Raw genomic sequence first — 26872 nt, 5'->3', positions numbered from 1 at the left:
CATTCACAGGAGGGGAAAGAAGGCAATACAAATTGCCTCTGAAGGGGCTTAGATTTTGGTCTTATCAGAAAAAGACACTAAAGCAGCTATTATAAATATCTTAAAATAACTAAGGGAAACCTTGCTTAAAGACTTAAAGGAAGGTACGATGACAATGATTTGGAAATTAAAAATATAGTAAATAGGTAGATATTCTTCAAAAGAATCAACTAGAAATTGTGGAGTTGGATAATAGTTGCATATTTGGAATGAAAAAATCACCATAGAAGTTCAGACAGGGTTGATATTGCAGAAAAAAGAAATAGCAAACTTGAAGATAGATCAACAGAGGGTACACAATCTGTAGAACAAAAAGGAAAAAAATGAAGAAAAATTAACAGATTCTCAGGGAAATGTGGGCCAGCATTTCAGCACACCACTGTTGTAGATGTTTTCCTTTTTGCAGTTTTCCTATCACTTTCATTTAATGCTGTTATTACCTTAACAGTGATGATGCAAATACAAACACACTTCCTAATTTCCTAAAAGAGAAACCGTTAAAACACAAGCGTTTCGTAACAGGCTTTAAGAATAAGAATGATTTGTTACTTGTAGCCTTGATTGCCTGGTATATCTGTCAGTTCATTCACTGAAGGATGAATCCATTGTGAGAAGAGCTAAGTGGTAGAATTATGAAGCCAGCATTTGGGAGCAAGTTTGCCAACATTTAATTCCTATTTTAGAATTTTGTGAAAGTTAGAAATTGTACTGTCATAGCATTTCTTATAAACTCCAAAAGCTATTATGAATCTGCTGTCACCTTTCCAGAAATTATTTATCGTGTTTAAACATATATAACTGAAGGAATAATAATCATCATCCAGTTCCAACTGAAGAAAGCAAAGCCAAAAGTAGAAGAGAAGAAAATTATTTCTAGACTCCCTCTAAATCACTTTCAGAGTCCTATTTTAATAGTTTGCCTGGAGACAGGATGGAGAGTACCAGTTTTGTTCAAGGCAGGCAGCCTAATAGCTTAGCCGCTCAAATTACTGAGCAAAAGCTGATAATTTTCAGAAATGGGTCTGGAAACAGAGTGGAAAACATTATGCTCCATTTCTTGTATAAAATCATTATTCTGTGTCACATGTGGACCACTATGTCTAGGTCTGGGGAGGATTCAGAAGAAGTGGAACTGATAAAGTTTCTGCATAGTTTTACAGGAGAGTAGCAGAATGATATATATTATGAAAAAAGTAGGTATAAAAATTATGTGAGCCCAAGAACAGCAAGCACTGTGTTAAGTGACATAAATTGTCACCAAATCCTAGAATATTACTGATCTGATGCTTCTTCTTGAAAACTGGAAGTGTTAGACTATATACAATTAAATGAAGTGAAAGAAGAAGTGACAATTAGCAGAGCAGTGTTGAGAATTCAGGCTATAGTGAGATCAAATGCAAAGCCTGAATCTGTCATTTACTGGTTCTATGACCTTGGGCAAGTTACTTACCCTTTCTGTTCTTCAGTTTCCTTATCTGTGAGACTGTGATTGTAATAGCATCTACATCAGTAGGATTTCTGTGGATGTTAAATGAGTTAATATTGCTATTCAGTAGAACTACGGAAGTGTTTATAAAATTGAATACCAAATTTAGTAATGTTTACTTTTTTTCAAAGAACAGTAGAGCTCATATATAATTTTTACAAGCATTATCTTAGTTAATCCTCCCACAGACTCTCTAAGTGTGCATTTTTAACCCCACTTTAGAAGTAAAGAAACTGTTTCAAGTGCCAGTGATGGTAACACTAGCTATCACACATGGAGCATCTATAACATACCAAGGATTTTGCTTAACATTTCCATAATTTTCTCTTCATTCCTTGGACTACCTCTGAGTGGTAGGAACATTTCTACAAATGTATATGTAGAATATGTAGTATGTTATATATGTGTGCATGTATATACACATATGCACATTATATACCTATTATTCATATGTGGATTATTTTATTTGTATTTTGGAATTATTAGGTAGAAGTTAAAGACATGATGCTCTTTTGTTCCCAAATACTTCATTGTGTATTTACCAAAAGCAAAGAGATTCTTGGGCATAACCAACAATATAATGACCAAAATTAGTAAATTGGGGCAGATATTTGGCACAGCAGTTAAGACGCCAGTTGGGACACCTTCATACCAAATTGGAGTCCCTGGGTTAGAGTCTTGGCTGCACTTCTTATCCAGCTTCCTGCTAATGAATACCTTGAGAGGCAGCAGGTAATGGTTCAAGTTCTTGAGTCCCTGTCACCCACGTGGGAGACCTAGATTGAGTTCCTGACTCCTGACCCAAGCATAGCTATCATGGGCATTTAGGGAGTGAACCAGTGGATAGAAGAGCTCTCTCTTTCTCTCCTGCCACCCCCTTCTTCCTTTCAAATAAAGAATTGTAAAATAAAAATACAATTAGTAAATTAACATTTATACATGTGGGACTGGCATTTGGCTTAACAGTTTAGAAGCTGCTTGGGATGTCCACATCCCATACCAGAATGCCTGGGTTTGATTCTTGGCTCAACTCCTGATTCCAGCTTCTTGCTAATGCATACCCTGAGAGGCAGCGGGTGATGTCCCATTTAGTTGAGTGCCTGCCACTCTCACTGGAGACCTAGTTTGAATTCCTGGATCTTGGCTTCACCTTGGGCTAACACCTGGTTGTTGTAGACATTCAAGGGGCTGGGGTTGAACCAGCATATCTGAGATGTTTCTTTGTCTCTGTCTCTCTCTGTCACTATCTGCCTCTCTATATCTCTGCTTTTCAAATAAATTTTTAAAATTTAACATATTTATTTATTTACTCTACAGTATTCATTTTTTGCCAACTGTCATACTATACTATTATAACAAATCCAAAATGTGATGCATTCCATTTTCATATATATTTAGTATCCTTTAAAGTGAAACACAGTTTTTGGGTTTCAAACACTGACATTTCTAATAGTACTGACCAGTTATAAAATATTCCTCAGTTTGGATTGGTTTGATGCTTACTTATGATTATATGCAGATTATGATCTTTCAGCAGAAACAACCCTGAGGTGATGTTGGATTCTTCTCAGTGAATCATATCAAGAGGTACATGATGTCCTTCACTCCCATCCCTTGAGATGTTAGCTTTGGCCATTGGTTAAAGTGATATCTATCAGAGTTTTCTTGTGACAAAGTGACTAGTTTTCCCCTTTGTAATTAATATATTTCTTATAAGAAGATATTTTAAAACAGTGAAAATATCTTGTTAGTCCTCAAATTTTTACATAATAGATTTAGTTGATTTTTGTTTTGAACAGTTATTACTATGATGGTTGCCAAATGATGATTTTTCATCATTGTTCCATCATCACTTCTTCATTTATTGGTTGACTTTCTATTCTAAAAAGACCTTCCACTTCTTCTTTTATTTATTGTATATTTATTTATTATACCAGTGTGAACTCATATGTTCTTATTTTATTTAGTGGAATGAAATCCTTTACTATCATTCACTTAGAAGATCAAAATATCCCTGATTTGGTCAAATGGAAGTCCTTTAAGTATGGCTTTTGTTTCCTTTGAACATATCTCTACCAGACATCAGATTTTTGTTTGTTTGCTTGTGTCTTTCTTTCTTCTACTTTCTGGCACACTAGGATATTACAGACTCATTTTGTTCCTTTCCAGCCCCAGCCTCAAGGACAACCATTTCTCCAAGGAGTCTTTATTCCTTAGAATACTTAGAAACCAAGATGTGGGTGCTAGGTGTGCCCATGGCTTCCTGGGCATCATCGTTTCCAGGCACTTGCAGCTGATAAAGGTAGAAAATATAAGATACAGACATAGACACAAACACACAGAGGCACATATGAGAGAATTTCAAAGAGTTCGCCAGAAAATGGAATTAAAACGTAAATTGATTTTGGTGCAATAATTTTTTAAATCCATGCACAGTTTGTTTGTAATATGTATTTTCCATGAACTTTTTGAAAACTCCTCATACATGTTTATCTACACACTTATCTCTAGCTGTATTTAAATCCATGAATTCGCACTGATACACTGCAGAGTCCATTATATTTTCCCATTTTCCGTATTTGTAACTCCTTGTTCTAATTATAAGAAACTTGGTTTCTTTTATCCACAATACTTGCTTATTTACTTAGTTTGGTCAATCCTAGAATACATAGAAAGTGACTTCAGTATAACTAACCTATCCCTCTGAGGAAAAGAAGCCTACAAACTAGAGTTCAATACTATGTTAGAATTATTATCAACTATGTTTCAATTATTTTCAAGGTTGCATTGTCCAATACTATGTTCAAAAGTTATTTGAGGGTGAGAGTAATAGTAGCAGTAGCAGCCAAGTAACCCAGCTTTGCAAAGTCTCTTGGCACAAAGAAAGAGCTCAAGAGGAGATCTGCAAGGTTCTTAGATAACCCTGCCCCTATGAAAGTGGAAAGGAAGTCAGAAAAGGCAACAGGAAAAGATAAATCCTTAAACAAAACAAAACAAAAATGCAAAAGGGAACAGGGAAACGAAACAAAAGGGAAAAGGGGGAACGAAGGGCAAACGTTGCAAAAAGAGTAAGGAATAAACTGAAGATTTAACTGCAGAAACTGAGAACACAAATAGAGGAGAGGGAAGCCTCCAAAGAAGCAGGAGATAAAGAAGACAAGTCTGATTAACACAGACTAGTCTCATCAACTATTTTGTAAATACAAGCTTTATAGCAGCTCTAGGCACTTGTGTAAGAAGAAGAGAATGCTACCTCATCACATGTGGTTATAAAATGTTTTTATTTAAGAGGTGAAATCATTGTTTGTTCTTTTTTTATTTCTATGACAATCAGAAGATAGCGAAACATTGAATTATGGGAAGTTTTGACTGTCATGGGTGTCAACTCAACATTCCATAGATTGGAAGGAGAGAGTTTTTACATCTGGTAATATAAAGCATACTGGAGGGCAATGTAGAATCATAGACATGCATTTACTATGTCTTGAATATTTACAATTGCTTCTATTCCCAGGTTGTTTTCCACTAGAAATGTTTCTTAAAGGAAACTTGTTCCTGCTTGGCTCTCCCAATCAGAATTCTGTGCAGTTGGTTACATATTTGTTTGTGGTAGTCCAGTTTCCCTAGTATCTTCATTATGTGCTGTGAAAGGTTGAAAATCTGTGTATCTAGTGTATCTAGTATGCATGATATTTAATTGTGGATTAATGTAGTTTATAATATACCAGATTATCAATTATTTGAAGGTATTGGTGATATCCTCTTAAGGAAAATTAGCCTGTAATTTTTGAACTGGTATTTCATTGAGAAAACTGTTTAGTCTCCAAATTTTAAGGGGAAAAGTCACTGAAATAATGATTTAGAGAAGAATTACAATTATCTAGCTTTTCAGATTTTTGCTATGTATATTAATCTGAACAGTTTTCCAAAAGGTCTGTGTCCTGATCCTCTAAACAGCCAATAAATTCCCAAGCATGGAAGAAAAAAGTTATTCATGTTAGTTGTCTTTTTCCACTCCAGTACAATTATTCTGTCCATTTACAGATAATGTTTGAGGCCCATGCTGTGCTGTAGTAAGTAAAGCGATTGCCTGAAATGCCAGCATCCCATGTGGGCATTAGTTCAAGTCCTGGTTGCTCCACTTCCGATCCAGCTCTCTGCTCTGACCTGGGAAAGCAGTGCAAGATGGACCAAGTGTTTGGACCCCTGCACCTGTGTGGGAGACCCAGAAGAAGCTCCTGGCTCCTGGCTTTGGATCAGTGAAGGTCTAGCCATTGTGACCAATTGGGAGTGAACGAACAGATGGAAGACTTTTTTTTTTTCTCTCTCTCTCTCTCTGCCTCTGCCTCTACCTCTCTGTAACTCTGCCTTTCAAATAAATAAATCTTTTTTAAAAAAAGATAAAATTCGCCGGCGCCGCGGCTCACTAGGCTAATCCTCCGCCTTGCGGCGCCAGCACACCGGGTTCTAGTCCCGGTCAGGGCGCTGGATTCTGTCCCGGTTGCCCCTCTTCCAGACCAGCTCTCTGCTGTGGCCAGGGAGTGCAGTGGAGGATGGCCCAAGTACTCGGGCCCTGCACCCCATGGGAAACCAGGGTAAGTACCTGGCTCCTGCCTTCGGATCAGCGTGGTGCGCCGGCCACAGAGTGCCAGCCGTGGCGGCCATTGGAGGGTGAACCAACGGCAAAGGAAGACCTTTCTCTCTGTCTCTCTCTCTCACTGTCCACTCTGCCTGTCAAAAAAAAAAAAAAAGATAAAATTCATTTATTTCAATTTATGTTCCATTTTAGGGTTTCTGCCAGTCTTTGTTGATTTTATTGCGCGCTCTCTCTCTCTCTCTTTATCTCTTGTGTGAAACATTAACTTGATTCTGAAAGTTGGAAATCTTCAAAAAGGAATACTCAAAGCTGTCAAACCCACTCCACTCCACTCCTATCTATCTTTTCCACCATGTTCCTGCCCACAAATGTATTTGACTTGTCAAATCACCCAAGTCTTTGAGATCTTTTTATTCCATACTTTTATATGACCACTATTACAAATGTAGATATCCGATTAATGGTGTATAGTATCAGTTTCTGCAAGTTGAAGCTTTACTTCTAAAATATTATATATCATACTATCCTATCTTCTTATAACTTACTTTTGCCATTCCACAAAATTTGGTGAACTATTCCATACCAATAAACATAGTTATCTAGCTTTCATTTTTACTTACTTTACAGTTGTGTGAACAGACTAATTTACTTATCCACTCTTTACTGTTGTGGGGAGCAGCTCGGACTAGACTAAGTTACTGGAATTAAGACTTATTCTATGCATCTGCTCTCCTCTGTGGGGAGCAGCTCGGACTAGACTGTTACTGGAATTAAGACTTATTCTATGCATCTGCTCTCCTACAGTATGGCGCTGGGAGAGGAGAAAACAGCTTCTACCCAGCTGCCTCCAGTTCAACCAATAAACTGTAGGACTTGCTCCTGATTGGAGAGCAGCGTACTCGGCGTGTGGGCAGCCGAGTTAGGATTGGCGGACGAGGACTATAAAGGAGGAGAGAGACGGCATGCACCAGGAACATCTATGGGGAACATCTAAGGGAACCCGTGCAGCCCCCGAGAGACCCGGCCGGCGGTGTGCCGCTCCCCTGCGGAAGTGGGGAATGCGGCCAGGGGGAACTGCCCTTCCACGGAGGTGGAAGGGATAGTAGCCAACCCGGGAAGAACCAGCAGCAAACCCGGGGAGGGCCGAGCAGACAAAAGAACAGCGCAGGGTCCTGTGTCGTTCCCCCATGAAGACGGGGAGCGACATAATGGTGCCGTGACTCGGATAGAAAACCTAGGACGGATAGGAAACCTAGCTCGGATAGGAAACCCAGGACGGATAGGAAACTTAGGAGGGAAGAAACGGGAAGAACTGGGAAAATACCGGAGAGAGAGACTAGCAAACAGCCTAGGGAAAAGCCGGACGAAAAGGGTGCCGGAAGAAGCTATTGAAAGCCTAGGCATAGATTCAGATACGGACTACAGGGGGAAGCTGGGAGAAATCTCTAAGGTCGAAAGCGAAAGTGAAAGCTAGAACAAACAGACTCGGATGCAGACTGTGGGGAGAGGCCAGGAGAAATGAGGGAGGAGTATTGTTGGAAGAAAGCTTGGGGAAACATACCGGGTAGAGAAAAATGTTAGGGAAATTGAAGCCGCGGGGGGCAGGCCGAGGCGGAAACGAAAGCCACTTTGGGGTTCTCAAGTTAGCCCGGGAATAGGGGGCGAAAAGTTGAAACCAGAAGCTGAGACGTAAGCCAGATTGGGATCCGTCTGATTAGCCCGGGGAGCAAAGGACGGGAAGCCAAACCGTGGGGCGGAGACGTACGCTGGGTTGAATTCGCCAGGCTAGCCCGGGGAACTTGGATTGAATGCTAGTGGTGGAGACGCAAGCTACGCTGTGTTACTCGCGGAAGCCGCCGCGTGCAGAGAGAGCACGGGGCGTGAGTAGATAGGGAACGGGGCTGGCGTAGGCCGTGGTTCAGACGCGAAAGGGTTAAGCGTGGAGACCGCGGAGCGCGCAAAGCCGAGCCGCGCAAAGCCGGGAAGCTGCGCAGATGAGAGAGGCGCGCGGGCTGAAGCGGCGCAGAGCCGGGAACCCGCCGGCGGGGCGAGGTGCCGGGAAGCTGCGGGGATAAGAGAAACAGAAGTTTTAGAAGTAAAGTGAGAAAAATAGGAATGCTGGAAGATAGAAGTAAAATGGGAGAAGTAGGAATGCCCGGAGATAGAGAAATAGAGAAAAATAAGGCCTCCCCTCAACATGCCAATTAGAAGGCTTGGATTCGGTCTGCCCGATTAGTGAGGCGATGAGCACCTGGGCGGCTAGCCGCAGGTCACCGAAGACAGGCACGAATTAACATCAGTAAAGCTTCCCCACAATGCAACAATTAGGAGGCTTGGATTCGGTCTGCCTGATTTAAGGCGGTAAGTGCCAGCAAAGCTCGACCAGAGTATGAGCTGCAGGTCACCGAAGATAGGCACGAACCAACACTAATAAGTCTCCCCCACAATAAGGCAATGAGAAGGCTTGGATTCGGTTTGCCTGATAGGTTTTGTAAGTCCCCTGCAGGCAGAGCAGAGCATGCGCTGCAGGGCACCGAACACAGGCACGCATCAGCGCCTAAAAACCTCCTCACAATGGCGAAGAGAGGACCCGGATTCGGTTTTCCTGATTGATAGGACTTGTAAGAACCTGTGGCAACTCTAGCAAGTAGAGCAGAGTGTGTGCTGCGGGACACCGAAGACAGGCGCGTATCAACGCCAAAAAAAAAAAAAATAAAAAGAAAGGGGGATCTGTGGGGAGCAGCTCGGACTAGACTAAGTTACTGGAATTAAGACTTATTCTATGCATCTGCTCTCCTCTGTGGGGAGCAGCTCGGACTAGACTGTTACTGGAATTAAGACTTATTCTATGCATCTGCTCTCCTACAGTATGGCGCTGGGAGAGGAGAAAACAGCTTCTACCCAGCTGCCTCCAGTTCAACCAATAAACTGTAGGACTTGCTCCTGATTGGAGAGCAGCGTACTCGGCGTGTGGGCAGCCGAGTTAGGATTGGCGGACGAGGACTATAAAGGAGGAGAGAGACGGCATGCACCAGGAACATCTATGGGGAACATCTAAGGGAACCCGTGCAGCCCCCGAGAGACCCGGCCGGCGGTGTGCCGCTCCCCTGCGGAAGTGGGGAATGCGGCCAGGGGGAACTGCCCTTCCACGGAGGTGGAAGGGATAGTAGCCAACCCGGGAAGAACCAGCAGCAAACCCGGGGAGGGCCGAGCAGACAAAAGAACAGCGCAGGGTCCTGTGTCGTTCCCCCATGAAGACGGGGAGCGACAACTGTGAAACATCAAAGTTGTTTCTCCATTTTCACTAATTCCAATAGTACTGTAATGAGCATTTTTGTACACAGGGTACTTTGTACACATATGTTAGACTTTTTATACTTTAGACATACACTTAGCATTGGAAATGATAAGTAACCAAGAGCACAGCTTTCTTGAATAGCCTATGTGTCTTTTTGGTATAGAAGTTATGCTATCAAAAAAAAAGAAGTTATGCTATCCATATATATGTATATGTATATATATATTTCATATATACAGATTTCCTATATTTCATATATACAGATTCAGGTGTTTGAGCATTTTCTAGAACTCCCCTATATTATCATCCAGTATTGATGTGCTCCATGCCACCATCTATTTTTTGCCTTCAAATAGTTAATATCAAACTGAATAGTATTAATAGTTACAAATTTATGAAATCTGTTTTGGTCATTTATACTTTTTATGAAATTGCCCATTTCATCGAAGTTTCCAGTTCCAGTGGCATAAAGTTGTTCATAGTAGTCTGCATTGTTTCCATCCTAATTCTTTCTTCTTATCTCCCATTTTTGTCCATGTGTGCCTTTTTTCTCTTTTTTGTCTTGATGAGTTTTCCCAAGTATTGTCCATTTTATCTTTTCAAGTTACCAGTTTGTGGTTTTGGTGGTCCATTCTATTTTTCTTTGACTACAATTTTATTGTATTTTTTTTTTTTACTTTTTATCATTTTCTTTCTTCTACCTACTTTGGATTAACTATATTGTGTTGTGCACTAGTTTCAATAACTTAATATTCTTATTTAAAGTTAAATCTTATCTTGAAGTATTGCTTTAGCTGCAACTCACAAGTTGTAATTTATTCCATTACTATTTGATTTGTGTATTTTTTTTTTTATTTGACAGGTAGAGTTATAGACAGTGAGAGAGAGACAGAGAAAAAGGTCTTCCTTCCATTGGTTCATTCCCCAAATGGCCGCCATGGACAGTGCTGTGCTGATCCAAAGCCAGGAGCCAAGTGCTTCTTCCTGGTTTCCCATGCGGATGTCCTTATTATACCCATTATGATGAGGGGCCCAAGCACTTGGGCCACCCTCCACTGCCCTCCTGGGCCACAGCAGAGTGCTGGACTGGAAGAGGGGCAACCGGGACTAGAACTCGGTGCCCATATGGGATGCCGGTGCCGCAGGTGGAGGATTAACCAACTGAGCCACGGTGACAGCACTGAATTGTGTATTTTGCTAATTAACATTAGAATTTCTTTGTTGATTCATTTTTTGATTTATTTCTTGAGATACAATTCACATACAATAAAATTCACCATTTTGAAATATAAGATTCAGTATTTTTAGTATGTTAACAAAAGTCTGCAGTCATCACCACCATGTTATTCCAGAATATTTTCATCACCCTAAAAAGAAAATTCCATATCCAGTAACAGCCAATCACTATTCTCTCCTCATCCCAGCCCTTGGAAACCAATAATCTTTCTGTCTCTATGGATTTGCTTATTATTGACATTTCATATAAATGGAATCATACAAAATGCAGCCTTTTGTGTGTAATTATTTCACTCATCATAATGTCACCAAGGTTAATAATCCAAGTAACAGGTATGTATATCAGTACTTCAATATTTTTGGCTGAACAATATTACATTGTATGGCTATTTCACATTTTGTTTATATATCATCAGTTGTAGGATATTTGGATCATTTTCACTTTGAGGGTATTATTAATATTGTTGCTATGAATATTTGTGTGAACATATGTTCTCCTTTCTCTGGAATATATGCTATATACGTAGGAGTGGAATTGTTGATTTGTACATTAAGTCTACATTTAACTTTTTCAGGAATGGCCAACTTGTTTTCCAAAGCAACCACACCATTTTACATTCCCAGTAGCAATATATGGGAGTTCAAATTTCACCATATTCTAACACTTGCTATTGTCTCCCTTTTTTATTATATCCATACTAATGAATGTGAAATGGTATCTTACTGAGTTGTGGTTTGCATGTTCCTTATGGCTAATGATGTTGACTATCTTGTCATGGTCATTTGTATACCTTCTTTAGAGAAATATCTCTGTAAATTAATTGCTGATTTTTGATTGGATTGTTTGCCTTTTACTGTTGCATTGTATTCAATCTTTATGTTTTCCAAATGCTAGATCCTTATTAGATATATGATGATTTACAAATGTTTCCTTTCTTGCTGTGGGTTTACTTTCATCATAGGGTCCTTTGACATGAAAGTTTTTAATTTTGATGAAGTAAAATTTTATTACTTTTTCCTTTGGATTCTTGTGCTTTAGGTGTCATAATTAAGAACCCATTGCTCAATCTAATTTTTTTTTATTTTTATTTTTTGACAGGCAGAGTGGACAGTGAGAGAGAGAGACAGAGAGAAAGGTCTTCCTTTTGCCCTTGGTTCACCCTCCAATGGCTGCCGCGGCCGGCGCGCTGCGCTGCGGCCGGCGCACTGTGCTGATCCGATGGCAGGAGCCAGGTACTTATCCTGGTCTCCCATGGGGTGCAGGGCCCAAGGGCCTGGGCCATCCTCCACTGCACTCCCTGGCCACAGCAGAGAGCTGGCCTGGAAGAGGGGCAACTGGGACAGAATCCAGTGCCCTGACCGGGACTAGAACCTGGTATGCTGGCACCGCAAGGCGGAGGATTAGCCTAGTGAGCCGCGGCGCCGGCCATGCTCAATCTAATTTTACAAAGATTTACATCTACGTTTTCTTCTAAGAGTTTTATAACTTAAATCCTAAATGCAGATTTTTATTCATTTTGTGTTTTGATTTATTTTTCACATATATTAAGAGGTAAGAGTCCAACTTCATTCATTTGTGTGTATTTATCTAACAATTCCAATAAGATTTCTTATAAAGATTATTCACTCCCTCATCGAATTATTTTAGCATACTTTCCAAAACTCTACTTACCATAAAGCTACCAGTTTATTTCTGAACATTAATTCTATTCCACTCATGTAGATATCTGTTTTCATGCCAGTATGTATGAATTACTGTAGCCATGCACTAAACTTCAGGAATAGGAAACTGTGAGACCTCCACTTGGTTCTTAGTGTTCAGGATTGATTTGTCTTTCCTTGGACCCTTGAATTTATGCATGAATTTTAGGAAAAACTTATGGATTCCTGAATAAAGGCAGCTGGGGTTATAAGAATTCTTGTTTAAATCTATATATTAATTTGGGGAGTATTGTCACTTAAAAATGTTATCTTCAAATCCATGAATGTGAAGTATCTTTCCATTTATTTAGATATCATTAAATCCTTTTTCAAAGATTATTTTCATTTTCAGGGCATAAATTTGCGATTTTGTTAAATGTGTTATTAATATTTTATTTCATTTGATTCTGTTTTCAATGGAATTGCTTTCTTAATATAATTTTTATTGCTCATTAATAGTGTACAGAAATACAATGAATTATTTTCCAGTATAATCTTATTTAAGTATATACTAAGGTAGATGTATTCTCCCCTCCTTAAATATATATCTAATATTATAGACTTCACATATGTGTATATATATATTGTATATATACTATTACAGACTTCAAGGTAAATACTACCTCATGAACATCTTTGGCCTTATTATCAAATTATATTGTTAAATTTAATCATCAAATGTCAAGTAAGTACCATGTGCTGTGTAGAGAATGGATGTGTATACTGAATAACTTGTGAACTCTACCCTTCAGAAGTAACATATAAATAGATTAGAAATCTAAAATATGCTATATTTTACTAGAAATAGGACAAAATAATACAGAATGTGGATTTACTTCATATTACAATTTGTTTTTTACATATCAATTCTATGTTCTAATGAATTTTTTTAAAAAATTTTTATTAAGGAAGACCTTTCTGTCTCTCTCTCACTAACTCTGCCTGTCCAAAAAATAAAAAATAAATTAAAAAATAAAAGATTTTTATTTATTCATTTGACAGGTAGAATTACAGACAGTGAGAGAGAGAGAGAGACAGAGAGAAAAGTCTTCCTTCCATTGGTTCACTCCCCAAATGACCACAATGGCCGGAGCTACGCCGATCTGAAGCCAGGAGCCAGGAGCTTCTTCCTGGTCTCACATGCGGGTGCAGGGGCCCAAGCACCTGGGCCATCTTCCACTGCTTTCCCAGGCCATAACAGAAAGCTGGACTGGAAGAGGAGCAACCGGGACCAGAACCGGTGCCCATATGGGATGCAGGCGCCGTAGGCAGAGAATTAACCTAGTTCGCCACAGCAGTGGCCACATGTTCTAATGAATTACTCTTGTAATTTTAGGATTAGAGCTTGCAGAGTTCATTTACAAGTTCTAATAATTTTCTTCTGAATTACATGTGATTTTCTTATATGAGAACAGACTATAGACAACTTCTCTTTTTCTAGTCTGGATGCATTTCATACAGTTTTCTTCCCTGGTTGCTCTGGCTGTAACCTCTAATACAATGTTGAAAAGAAGTGGTCAGAGGAGACATCCTTATCTTGCTACTGATCTTAGGAGGAAAGCTTTAAGTGTCACTGCTAGTAAAACGCTAATGAATATCAACTGTAGATTTTTCATTGATGATTTTGCACTATCATCTTGAGACAGTTCCTTTCTGTTTCTAGCTTGTTGAGTGTTTTATATGAAAGGACATTGTGTCTTAACAAATGATTTCTAGCCTATATAGAAATAATCATGCCATTCCTCTCTTTATTCTATAATATGATATATTACATTGATTTTTGTATGTTGAAGCATTCTTGCATTAATAAGATAGATCCTACTTACTCATAGAGTATAGCATTTTTATATGCTGCTAGGTTCTGTTTGCTAATAATCTGTTGAGGACCTTTGCATCCATATTGATGAAGGATATTGCTTTGCAGTTAAATTTTTTTTGTGATGCTTTTGATCTGGCTTCATTATCAGTATAATGTTGGTTTCATAGAGCTAGCTGAGAAGTAAATCCACTTTGAGTTTTTGGAAAAGTTTGTGAAAGAGTGCTGTTAGTACTTCTTAAAATATTTGGGAGGTTTCACAGTGAAGCCATTTGAGGTTGAGCTTTGAGATTGTTAAAATCACTAATTCAATCTATTTACTTGTCATAAGTATATTAAATTCTTTATTTCTACTAGAGTTGGCTTATGCACTTTGTGTCCTTTAGAGATTTGTCCTTTTCATCTACATTATCCAAATTTTGACATACAATTGTTTACAGTATCCCCTTATAATCTTTTTTTATTTCTGTAAGAGTGGATGTAATATCAATCTTTTTATTTTTAAAAAATTCATATAAAGGGAACAAATTTCATGTATTTCATATATACAGTTTTAAGAGCATAATATATGTCCCACCCTATCCTCTCTTCCCTCCCTCACTCCCACCCTACTCCTTATTTTTAATTTTTTTTTTAATTTTCACAATAGCATACTTTTAATTTACTTCACAATCACAGCCTAACCCTCCACCAAACAAAGAATTCAACAGGTATCAAGTAGAAAAACCATGCTTCCAGAAGAGTATAGAGATGGGCTATAAACAATAATCCAATCTCAAAATGTGCATTTTGCTCATATACACTACAGTTTTTTTGTACTCTGGATATAAGTTACCACAAATCAGGGAAAACATATGATTTTTGTCTTTGGAGGACTGGCTTATTTCACTAAGCCAATCTCCAGTTGATCTACTTTGTTGCAAAAGACAAGATTTAATTTCTTTTATAATGCTGATTCTAGTAGAACGATTTTTTTCTCTTGGACAGTGTAGCTAAATATTTACCAATTTTATTTGTCATTGTAAAGAACCAATTTTTGGTGTTGGATTTCTATATTATTTTATATTCTTCATTTTATTAATTTCTGCACTATTTTTTTATTTTTTCATCTTTTATTTAATAAATATTAATTTCCAAAGTACAACTTTTGGATTATAGCAGCTTCCCCCCATAACCTCCCTCCCACCCACAACCATCCCATTTCTCACTCCCTCTCCCATCCCATTCTTCATCAAGATTTATTTTCAATTATCTTTATATGCAGAAAATCAACTTAGTATATACTGAGTAAAGATTTCAACAGACTCTACTAATTTTTAATATTTCATTTCCTCTGTGTGTTTGGATTTTGTTTGCTCTTTTTTCCTAGTGTCTTAAGTGGAAAGATTACTTATTTGAAGTTTCTCTTGGTTTCCAATAAAAGTTTTATAGTTATAAATTGCCCTCTAAGCTCAACTTTTGCTGCATCTCATCAGCTTTTTGTAGTGATTTTATTCACATTAATTTCATAATACTTTATCTTGTGCTTTCTTCTTTAGCCCAGTGTTTCTTGGGCTATGTTGTTTAATTTTCACATATTTGTGGTTTCTCCAAATTTCCTTCTGTTATTGATATCTACTTGCATTCCACTGTTGTCAGAGAACATATTTGGCATGACTCCAATTTTTTCGAATTGTTTTACAGTTTAGAAAACAGTCTACCCTGGAGAATGTCCTATATGCTTTTGAGAAGAATATGTAATCCACTGTTATTGGGTGGCATGCTCTATAGGTGTTTGTTAAGACTATTTGGTTTACAGCACTATTTAAGTATTCTGTTTCATTGATGATCTATCCATTATTATTCTATTGGTCTCACCTCATTGCAATATCCAATATTATAATTGACATATTGGAGTCTCCAACTGACATTATGGAGCTATCTCTCTCTTCAATTCTGATAGCTTCATTTTATGTAATTTGGAATTCTGTTGTTAGGTATGTGTATGTTCATAATTATCACATATTCGTGGAGATTTGACTCAATATATCATAACAATATATAGCCTTTTTTCTCCTTAATATTTTTGTCTGAATGGGCCCCTTTGTCCGATATTAAAGTAGCCATTTCAACTTTCTTTTTATTATTATTTGCATTTTATATAACTTTTTCTGGAACTCTGGAAATAAACCAAGAGCTTGTGGCAATCCAGAGTTCTAGAAAAGTTGGTTCTGAAAAGTGTGTTTTAAAATTTGTTTTAGAAAAGAAATTCCATAGGTTTTTACTCTGCCATCTTTTGCTGATGTTGCTGCCTGACTCTTTTTTTTAAGGACATTCAAATTTTTTCCCAAGTTTCAAATTTTAAGAGATTTTGTTATTGATCTATGGCATGACTACAATGTGATCTGACATTGAGTTTTATATGAATAATTTGATTTTGTTAATGGATAGAAGTTTTTCTTTTAACACAGAATTTTAGAACTCAAAGAAAACATAGTTAACCGAAGTTTAAGTAGAAGGCTTTTTAATTTCATTTGTTGCTGAAAATATTTCATATCCATGTCTGTCTCTCTCCATATGTATCAACTTTCATGGGTCACTCAGGACATAGACACTAATGAATGCAATATAAAATTTCTGCACTGGTTGAGGATTTTACAATGTCCAAAGGCTTTCATTCAAATACATGCTTTGGTGACAAACTGACCTGATTTCAAACACAAGTCCTACTACTACTGTGTGATTTAAAAAAAAAAAAGATTTATTTATTTGAAAGTAAGAGTTACACAGAAAGAGAGGGAGACACACACAGAGAGAGACAGATCTTCCATCTCCGGGTTCATTCCCATATGGCTGAAAGGGTCAGCACTGGGTGAGGCTGAAACAAGGAGCCAGGAGCTTCATGTGGGTTTCCACGTGGGTGGCAGGGACCCAAGCAGTTGTGCCATCCATTGGTGCCTCCTAGGGACTGTTAGGGGCCCAGACACTGGACCACATTCCACTGCATTTCCCAGGCCATGAGAAGGGAGCTGTATTGGAAGTAGAGCAGCCAGGACACAAACTGGCTCCCTTAAGGAATGCTGGTGTTGCAGACTATGTGACCTTTGACAAGTTACGTAACTTAGTGTCTTGAACAAGTTATTCAGCATCACTAATCCTCAATTTTATCATCTGTAAATTAAAATACATTACAACTTTTACCTAGTTGTCAGAATTAAACAAATGACAGAATGTTCCAGAATGGCAGGAACAGAAGATAAATGAAGGAATAAGTGTGAAATGTTAGCTGGGACCAGCTCATAGAGGTAGGCATGTGGGAAGTGCTTCCCCTATTTTATGTAGCTATCATACGAAAATCATAGAAAATGACTCAATGGGAAACTAACATACCCTCTCCTTCAGAAAATTTGTCACTATTTGTTAATGAACTTGGCATGCTATCTCTTGCTTTGTTTTTATTTGCTTTTCTCTGAGTAAAAAGTAATGATAGCAACATTCTTTTAACTTGAGAGGTCTAGTTCGTTGAGTTTCAATTAATTGAAGCTTACCTGTTACCAAAAACAAAAAAAGACTTTATTTATAGAAATAACTCATGATCCCCTGAAAACATAATTCTGAAAGGAAAGGAAAAAATATTCTAAGCACTCAAATGAGAAATTCTGTATGTGATTCTTTATTTTAAGGGTATTGAATGGCATCAAGTACTATTTTTCTTTAAAAAATTCATCCAGTGAAATATCACTCAAATAAACAAAAAGTCAGCATCTTCATTCCCTTCATTTAGCTAGCTCTGGATAAATGTGTTTTGTGTTAAAATACCAGTACAAGAAGAATACAAAATATGTTTTTAAAGATGTATTTATTTATTTAAAAAGGAGAGAGAGAGAGAGATCTTCCATCTGCTGGTTCACTCCCCAAATGGCTGCAATGGCCAGGGAGGATTCAGGCCAAAGCCCGGGACAGGAACTCAATCTGAGTCTCCCATGTGGGCATCAGGGGCCCAAACACTTGGACCGTATTCTGCTGCTTTCCCGTGCATTAACAAGGAGCTGAATAAGAAGCAAAGTAGCTTAGACTCTAATGGGCAATTCGATATGGGACAGCAGGGCCACCAGTGGTGGTTTAACCTACTGCACCACAATGACAGCCCCAGAATAAAAGAATCTTAAGTTTGGGATGTGTGTTTATTGCAGTGGTTGACATCTCTTGGGATGCCTACATCCCATATCGGAGTCACTGGATTCCAGCCTCCTGCTAACGACCACCCTAAGAGGTGCTCAAGTGCTTAGGTCCCTGCCATCCAAGTGGGAAATACAGATGGAGTTCTCTGTCTCTGGGTCTCTCTTTTTAAAATAACTGAAATAAAATGAAAATAAATTGAGTTTGAGTCAATTGGGAGAAATTAGGGGTTGCTAAGAGATTCTCCTTCATTGAGTTTAAATGTGATCCCATCTTCTAGAGCTTAACTTTTTCTTAATAGCATCATTTGCTGTTGAGGTAGAAAAAAAGTGAACTGTTAGCAAAATGTAAGCCACTCCATTCTACTTTTTAAATTTATTTATAAGAGAGAGAGAGAGAGAGAGAGAGAGAGAGAGAGATCTTCTAATTTTCCATCTGCTGATTCACTTACCCAAATGCCTGCAACAGCGAGAGACTGGACAGGAAGAAGTTGGAAGGTTGGACTCAATCCTAGTCTTTCCCATGGGTGGCAGGGACCCAAGCAGTTGTGCCATCCATTGGTGCCTTCCAGGAACTGTACTGACAGAAACCTGGAGTTAGGAGTCAGAACTGAATATCCCACCTAAGTAATCCAATATGGGACATGGGTGTTTTAACCTCTAGGTCAAATGCTGACCTCTATTCTGCTTTTAAATTCGTCTTGACCTTTTTTGCTCTTTTAATCTAAACTCAAGCATCCATTTCTTTCATCTTCCCCTTCTTCAACTCTTCTTAGTGTTCCCTTTATGGATTATAAAAGATGAATATAAAGCTGTGGTTTCATATACTCTGTGGATATGTATAAATACTTCTGTTTATTTACACACACAAACATGCACTTTACTCTTCAATGTGCACTTTGGGGTGTACAAAATATATCTCTATATCTCACTTATTTACCATTATAGCTCTTGGAAGTCAGAGGTTTTGTTTCCATTGTAAGAAATGAGAAAGCCTAGATTTTAAAAATCCAGCATAAGCTAAGTTTTCTCCCCCCCACCTCCCATTTGAATAACATTCCATGATTTATAGAAGTAAAGGCTCTCCCTGTAGTGGCATGCACTTATTTCAGTGAGGCTCAGAGGCTCCCAGTATGTTAGCCTTTCTCTTTGGGAACTGCCAAGAGAGGTCATTCATATGGCTCTGAGTGGTGCAGAAGTTTGATCTTCCAAGAGTGGATTTAAGTTTTGGAAACGCACACAGCCTCTGGAAGCCAAGTCTAATGAGCAATGGGGTGAGTGAGTGGTGGGTGGGAATCGAGCTGGGCAGTGTTGTTTTTGTTCACCGACTAGGTGTTGAGAGGAGGGAGTGAATGTGCTTTCCCTGTGTGACTCACAGACTGGCACTGAAGACGTTTCCCCAAGAGGAGTTTCAAAACGTGGAGTACCAGCAGTGAAGAGGGCACTTTTGAAAGACAAAGTTCACTTGGATGTTTCAAGTGCTGACCATTTTGCTGAAACAAAGCACAGTGTTCTCAATGCTTTTTAGGCAAGCAGCGCTCATTACAGGGTAGCTACCAGCTTGTTCCCTAGTGATTTAAGTATAATTTTACTTTCACTGACCTCACCTTTTGTAAAACAAAGACTTCAGCCACTCGAAGGAGTCACGTATTGTGAAAACCCTAGGCCCTGCCTTGTTAAAAATGTTTGGCCCCTCCTGTCCCCTCAGTTGGCATTACCTCCCGGGACAAAAATGAAGACTGAATTAGGTGTCCCACTGATAAAGGAGACGTCTTAGTGGAGAGCATTGCCTGTGCTGATTGGATTGAGAAATTTCTTCTTTTTAATGAAACATTTTAATATTGATTAAAATCCTCAAGCCAAAATAAGACAACCAACAATGTACCCCAAGTGAGCTGAAGAATTTTGATTTCTGGAAAAATGCTTCCAGAGGAAATGGTTATGGTTGTATGTAAAGATATATGTACATATTTTTGGCCTACAATGTTTATATTTTTTCCTTTATCCATCTATCTTTTTAAACCCAGAAACCTTTTATTTAAGGTATATAAACTTCATGCATTTCATAAACACAAATTTAGGAACATAGTGATCCTTCCTACGCTACCCACCCTCCCACCCGCACTCCCACCCCTCTTCCTCCTCCCTCTCCTGTTCTCATTCTTATTTTTTACTAAGATCAATTTTCAATTAACTTTATACACATAAGATTAACCATATACTAAGTAAAGAGTTCAACAAATAGTATGAAAGAAAAAAAAAAAACTGTTCCTCAACAGTCGAGACAAGGACTATTCAGAGTCGTCGCATCTCAAAGTGTAAATGTCACTTCTATAAATTAATTTTAGGTATTCTATCAGATTTCAAAAGTTAGGTAACTTACTGCACACATTTCAGATGTGAAGAACTTGGTTGCATATGGATCATGTGACAGGAACGGTAACTCAGCTTAGCACTGAGAAGCAAATGTAGTCCTTGACATACTCAACATCATTTTAATCCTGTGCTGTCACAGTGTCAAAAGGACTTAAGCAAGGATCCAGGAACAGAAAAATGCTGAGAAATACATGATGGAATTCAGGAGAAATCACACTCAGGAATATTTAAGGAGTAAGCAGAGTTGTGTGATGCCTTGCTTTGCCACTGACATGAAGGAAGTCAGATCTTGGTGGCAGGGTGTGCAGCCCATTTACGCACAGCACGCTGCATAGCAGGGGTAGGAATAAGGGATGGGGAACATTCTGTACTTTCCAAGAGGCTAACTCGAGTTTCAAATTCCAGTGAAGAAGCTCTCATACTCTTTGTGATGCTTTGTCTGGAAAGGGCAAGTATCTAGAGACTGCCCTTGGTTACTTAGAGTTCTTGGAAGCTACAAACCCAAGGCCACCAGATTCAGGCTTTGCCATTGCATAGTTCAGGGGCATAGCCAGGGAGTGCAGTCCTTGGACCATTATGCGGTAAAGATGCAAACAAATAGTTCTGTAAGAATGTTCACTCATGAATAGTTTGCAGGGCTAGCAGATACTTCTGCAAGAGACAGGGAGCCCTGTAGACAGATGGTACTGGCCAGAAAGGGCTACCCTTAATGCAGGCTTTGACTTTTGACTTTTACAGCTGAGGTTGGACTGCGCTTTTCCTTTTGAGCTTTAATCTAGCCTTAGTTCTTCATTATACACTGTTATGAACCATCATCTCTTCCATGCTCTGCCTGTCTAGGTCCAGTGTTAGGAGAAACCAGCAGTCCTTCCTTTTTTACCCTATATTTTCCTTCTTGTCTGTCCATTCCCTATCCCCCAGTAAAAGCTTCTGCTTCATGATTGTTGACTGTTAGCCCTTTGAAATTTACCAGAAGAAAAACCCAAGAACAATTTCAAAAAATGTATGACTCAAGTACATTTTATTTAATGGCCACCCAGATAATCAGATCCATCAAGTAACTGGCAGGGAGCAGGCTTAACCAGTAAAGTCATTATCTGCAGGGCTGGCATCCCACAGGGGCACTGGTTCAAGACCCTGCTGCTCTTCTTGAGATCCATCTCCCTGCTGATGGACCTGGGAAAGCAGTAGAAGATGGCCCAAGTCCTTGGGCCCCTGCACCTACATGGGAGACCTAGAAGAAGCTCCAGGCTCCTGGCTTTGGTCTGGTCCAGCCCTGCCCGATGTGGCCACTTGGGGAGTAAACCAGCAGAAGGGAGATTTTCTCTCTCTCTCTCTCTCTCTCCCTCTCCCAACTTCTCTCTCTCTCTCTCTCTCTCTCTGTGCCTCTCCCTCTCTCTCTCCCTCTCTGTAACTCTGCCTTTCAAATAAGTGAATATATATCTAAAAAAAAGTAAGTTGTTCTATTTAATACTATTGGTTGAACTCTGTAATTAACACACAATTATTCTTAGGTGTTTAAATTTAACTGAAAAGTGATCCCTGTTAAATATAAGAGTGGGAATAAGAGAGGGAGGAGATGTACAGTTCGGCACATGTTCACTCGGACTTGTCCCAAATGGTAGAGTTAGAAACGTGCCAGGGGATTCCAATTCAATTCAATCAAGGTGGCATGTACCAATGCCATCTCACTAGTCCAAGTGATCAATTTCTGTTCACAATTGATCATAATGACAGGACTAAGAGTCAAAGGGATCACATAAACAAGACTAGTGTCTGAAAATACTAACTGATAGAATAAAAAAGGGAGAGAACGATCCAACATGGGAAGTGGGATACACGCAGACTCATAGAATGGCGGATGTCCTAAACAGCACTCTGGCCTCAGAATCAGCCCTTAAGGCATTCAGATCTGGCTCAAGAGCCCATGAGAGTATTTCAGGCATGGAAAGCCAAGACACTCTGGCAAAAAAAAAAAAAAATGACCTAAATGAAAGATCTCCACGAGTGAGATCCCAGTGGAAAGAACAGGTCATCAAAGAAGGAGGTACCTTTCTCTGAAGGGAGGAGAGAACTTCCATTCTGACTACGACCTTGCCTAAATATGATCAGAGTCGGTGAACTCAAAAGGCTTCCATAGCCTTGGCGACTCATGACAAGAGCCTAGGGTGATTACTGATGCCATAAATAAGAGTGTCAATTTGTTAAGTCAACAACAGGAGTCACTGTGCACTTACTCCTCATGTAGGATCTCTGTCCTTAATGTGCTGTACATTGTGATTTAATGCTATAACTAGTACTCAAACAGTATTTTTCACTTTGTGTTTCTATGTGGGTGCAAACTGTTGAAAGCTTTACTTAATATATGCTAAATTTATCTCCTGTATATAAAGAGAATTGAAAATGAATCTTGATGTGACTGGAATGGGAGAGGGAGCAGGAAGATGGGAGGGTTGCGGGTGGGAGGGAAGTTATGGGGGGGAAAAGCCATTGTAATCCATAAGCTGTACTTTGGAAATTTATATTCATTAAATAAAAGTTAAAAAAAAAAAGAAGTTGAAATTTCAAGTGGAATCTCAAGAAGACTACGTTGCCCAGAAGGTGTGCACTCCAAAGCTGATTTCTAAGTATACAGATGCAGGAGGAACAATGTGGAAATCGCTTACAAATACTTCACATAACTAATTACAGCCATCAATGATTATAGAAGACAGGGGTTTCTGTGACTTAGATCTGATGATTGCATCACATAATCAGTTTTTGTGCATCTAGGTGAAAGGGTGCCAGTTAGTATAAAACAGACTAGGGGCTGGAGCCATGGTTAGTGGGCAAAACTGCTGCTTGTGACACCGGCATCACATATGGGCAATCGTTCGAGTCCCAGCTGCTCCACTTCTGACCCTGCTCCTTGCTAATACATCTGGGAAAAGCATCAGAAGATGGCCCAGGTCCTTGGGCTACTGCACCCATGTGGGAGACCTGGAAGAAGCTCCAGGCTCCTGGCTTCTGCCTGGCCATCTGGGGAGTGAACCAGCAGATGGAAGATCTCTCTCTCTCTCTCTCTTTCTCTCTCTCTCTCCTCTCTCTGTAGCTCTGACTTTCAAATAAATAAACAAATCTCAAAAACATAATAAAATAGGCTGTATTTACCAAAAAAATACTCTATCATATATGGGCTGCCTTTAATGAGCTGTAAAGAGTTTTGTTTTTTCCTTTGGTTTGGTTTGTTTTATTTTAGTGTAAACACTGACACTAGTTGGTGGAGAATTATGAATGTCCAATTTTCCTCTTTGCCCTAGGAAAGAAAAAAAATGGATTTGAGCCCCAGGATGGAGAAGACAAAGTTGGATAAAATATTAGGGGGAGGCTCTATACAAAATATAATAGACATTTAGTGACTCGCCTACAATTTCTCAAGTTCTTCTGACTCTTTCTGTTATCCATTCCTGAACCTAAACAAAATTTTATTTTAATCAAGGTAGGAAAGTATTGATGCAGCCTGTAGTTGAGAGCTCTCAGAAAATACCGAATCCAGTCCTTTTCCCTCATGTATTCATTTGTTTCTTCTTTTCTTTATTTATTCATCAAATACTTTAAAAAGTTTTACATTTTAAATTTATCATGTGCTGTAACATTCCACGCTCCCCCTCCCCTCGGGAGAATGGAATTCTGTTTCCGTGAAAATCTTTGTATGGATGATTGGTGTTTCCTTTGGTATTTATGGAGGCAAGATAGATCTGTTAGTAATATGCTACAGTGTGATCCCAAAGGCTTTTATGCAGCAGGCCTCAGGCAGTTTCACTGCACTACTGCACACCTCATTTTATTCAGCAGTAGTGGTGGGCTTGTGAATTATTATTTTTTGTAGCTTACTTTAGCAAAAGTTATCATCTTCCCAGTCGTGCCCCCATGCTACATTGGACAAAAATCAGTCCCTTCATTTTCCATTCTGTCTGCTCATGAACTAATATATTATGCCTTGAACTCTTTCAGAGAAGGAGCCAATATCTTACTAATATTTGTGTCACTGTTGCTTTACGCGCAATGAGCTACTTAAAAATGTTTGATGGAGGAGGATGGTCATTTGGCCCAGCAGTTAAACAACCTCTTGGAATGTGTGAGTGCTTGGGTTCAAGTTCCAGCTCTGCTCCAAGTTCCAGCTTCCTGATAATGCACAGCCTGGGAAGCAATAGGTGATGGCTGGGTGCCTGCTACCCATGTGAAAGACCCAAATTGAGTTCCCAAATCCTGCCATCAGCCTGTCCCTGCCTCAGCTATTCTGGCATTTGGCGAGTGAACCAGTAGATACGTGATGTCTCTCTGATGGGCTGTCTGTCTTTCAAACACATGTAAATAAATTTATAACTTTTTTTTACAGTTAAAAGATAAGTTTATTTCAAGAAAAAAATCTTCAAATCCATGCATTTTTTTTACCATCATTGGCCATTGTTAAATCGTATTTTGTGAAGTTTTTTTTTTAACTTTTATTTAATGAATATAAATTTCCAAAGTACAGCTTATGGAGTACAATGGCTCCCCCCCATAACTTCCCTCCCACCCACAACCTTCCCCTTTCCCTCTCCCTCCCCCCTTCCATTCACATCAAGATTCATTTTCAATTCTCTTTATATACAGAAGATCAGTTTAGCATACATTAAGTAAAGATTTCAACAATTTGCACCCACATAGAAACACAAAGTGAAAAATACTGTTTGAGTACTAGTTATAGCATTAAATCACAATGTAAAAGCACACTAAGGACAGAGATCCTACATGAGGAGTAAGTGCACAGTGACTTCTGTTGTTGATTTAACAAATGACACTCTTATTTATGACATCAGTAATCACCCTAGGCTCTTGTCATGAGTTGCCAAGGCTAGGAAGCCTTTTGAGTTCACCAACTCTTATCTTATTTAGACAAGTGGAAGTTCTCTCCTCCATTCAGAGAAAGGTACCTCCTTCTTTGCTTCTTTGATGACCTGTTCATTTCACTGGGATCTCACTCGCGGATATCTTTCATTTAGGTGGTTTTGGTTTTTTTTTTTTTTTTGCCAGAGCGTCTTGGCTTTCCATGCCTGTAATACTCTCATGGGCTTTTCAGCCAGATCCGCGTGCCTTAAGGGCTGATTCTGAGGCCAGAGCTCCTCCATCAAACATTTTTAAGTAGCTCATTGCGCGTAAAGCAACAGTGACACAAATATTAGTAAGATATTGGCTCCTTCTCTGAAAGAGTTCAAGGCATAATATATTAGTTCATGAGCAGACAGAATGGAAAATGAAGGGACTGATTTTTGTCCAATGTAGCATGGGGGCACGACTGGGAAGATGATAACTTTTGCTAAAGTAAGCTACAAAAAATAATAATTCACAAGCCCACCACTACTGCTGAATAAAATGAGGTGTGCAGTAGTGCAGTGAAACTGCCTGAGGCCTGCTGCATAAAAGCCTTTGGGATCACACTGTAGCATATTACTAACAGATCTATCTTGCCTCCATAAATACCAAAGGAAACACCAATCATCCATACAAAGATTTTCACGGAAACAGAATTCCATTCTCCCGAGGGGAGGGGGAGCGTGGAATGTTACAGCACATGATTAGAAAAATTCAGAGCTCACTCCGCTTTCCCCTCTCCTTGGGCTTATGCTGCTTAACCAGAGCCATCCAGGGGTCTAGCCATGGGTTTTCAGAAGCCTCTTTCAAAGTGGGTTGCCACTAAGGCTGTTGGCCTGGCTCTAACAATGTTAACCTTAGAGCTGGCAATAGGCTGCATTTCCAATTCTCCGTAACTGAGAGCTTAGATCTGTTAGCACGTGTGCTATCCTCTCTGAGAGCAGAGGAAAGTCCACTCTCAATAGGGAGGAGTTTTATTGCATCAAAGGAGAAAAGTTGCCCCTTCTCTCCCGTGAGTCTGAGCCTCATTCCCCAAACAGGTTACCTTCTACAAGTGTTACTGGAGTTACTTAAATGACCACATTCAAGGGGCTTCTTTATAAACTCTTAAATAGTAATGACAGACCCATTCTGGAAGTCTGGTTTTATTTCTTGTTAAGTGTAAGGAACTATTATCTTACCCTATTTCTTGATCATTTTAAGTATATTTGTGAGCTAGGTCCATATTCCTTTTGTAAGTAAGATATGTATATCACAGGAAAAAGATGATGGA

At 39.1% G+C, this 26872-nt stretch overlaps 1 pseudogene; it reads right to left on the bottom strand.

The window, feature by feature from the left end:
- The window catches only part of LOC100344611 (RING finger protein 214-like), an 80225-nt pseudogene that overhangs the window by 45500 nt on the left and 7853 nt on the right, over positions 1-26872 (bottom strand).

This window comes from Oryctolagus cuniculus, chromosome X, assembly GCF_051225735.1.
Source record: "Oryctolagus cuniculus isolate XC-2025 breed Fujian yellow rabbit chromosome X, ASM5122573v1, whole genome shotgun sequence".
NCBI classification, from domain to species: Eukaryota; Metazoa; Chordata; class Mammalia; order Lagomorpha; family Leporidae; genus Oryctolagus; species Oryctolagus cuniculus.
The sequence above is the reverse complement of the archived record's forward strand: the minus strand, read 5'-3'. Positions and strand labels throughout refer to the sequence as shown.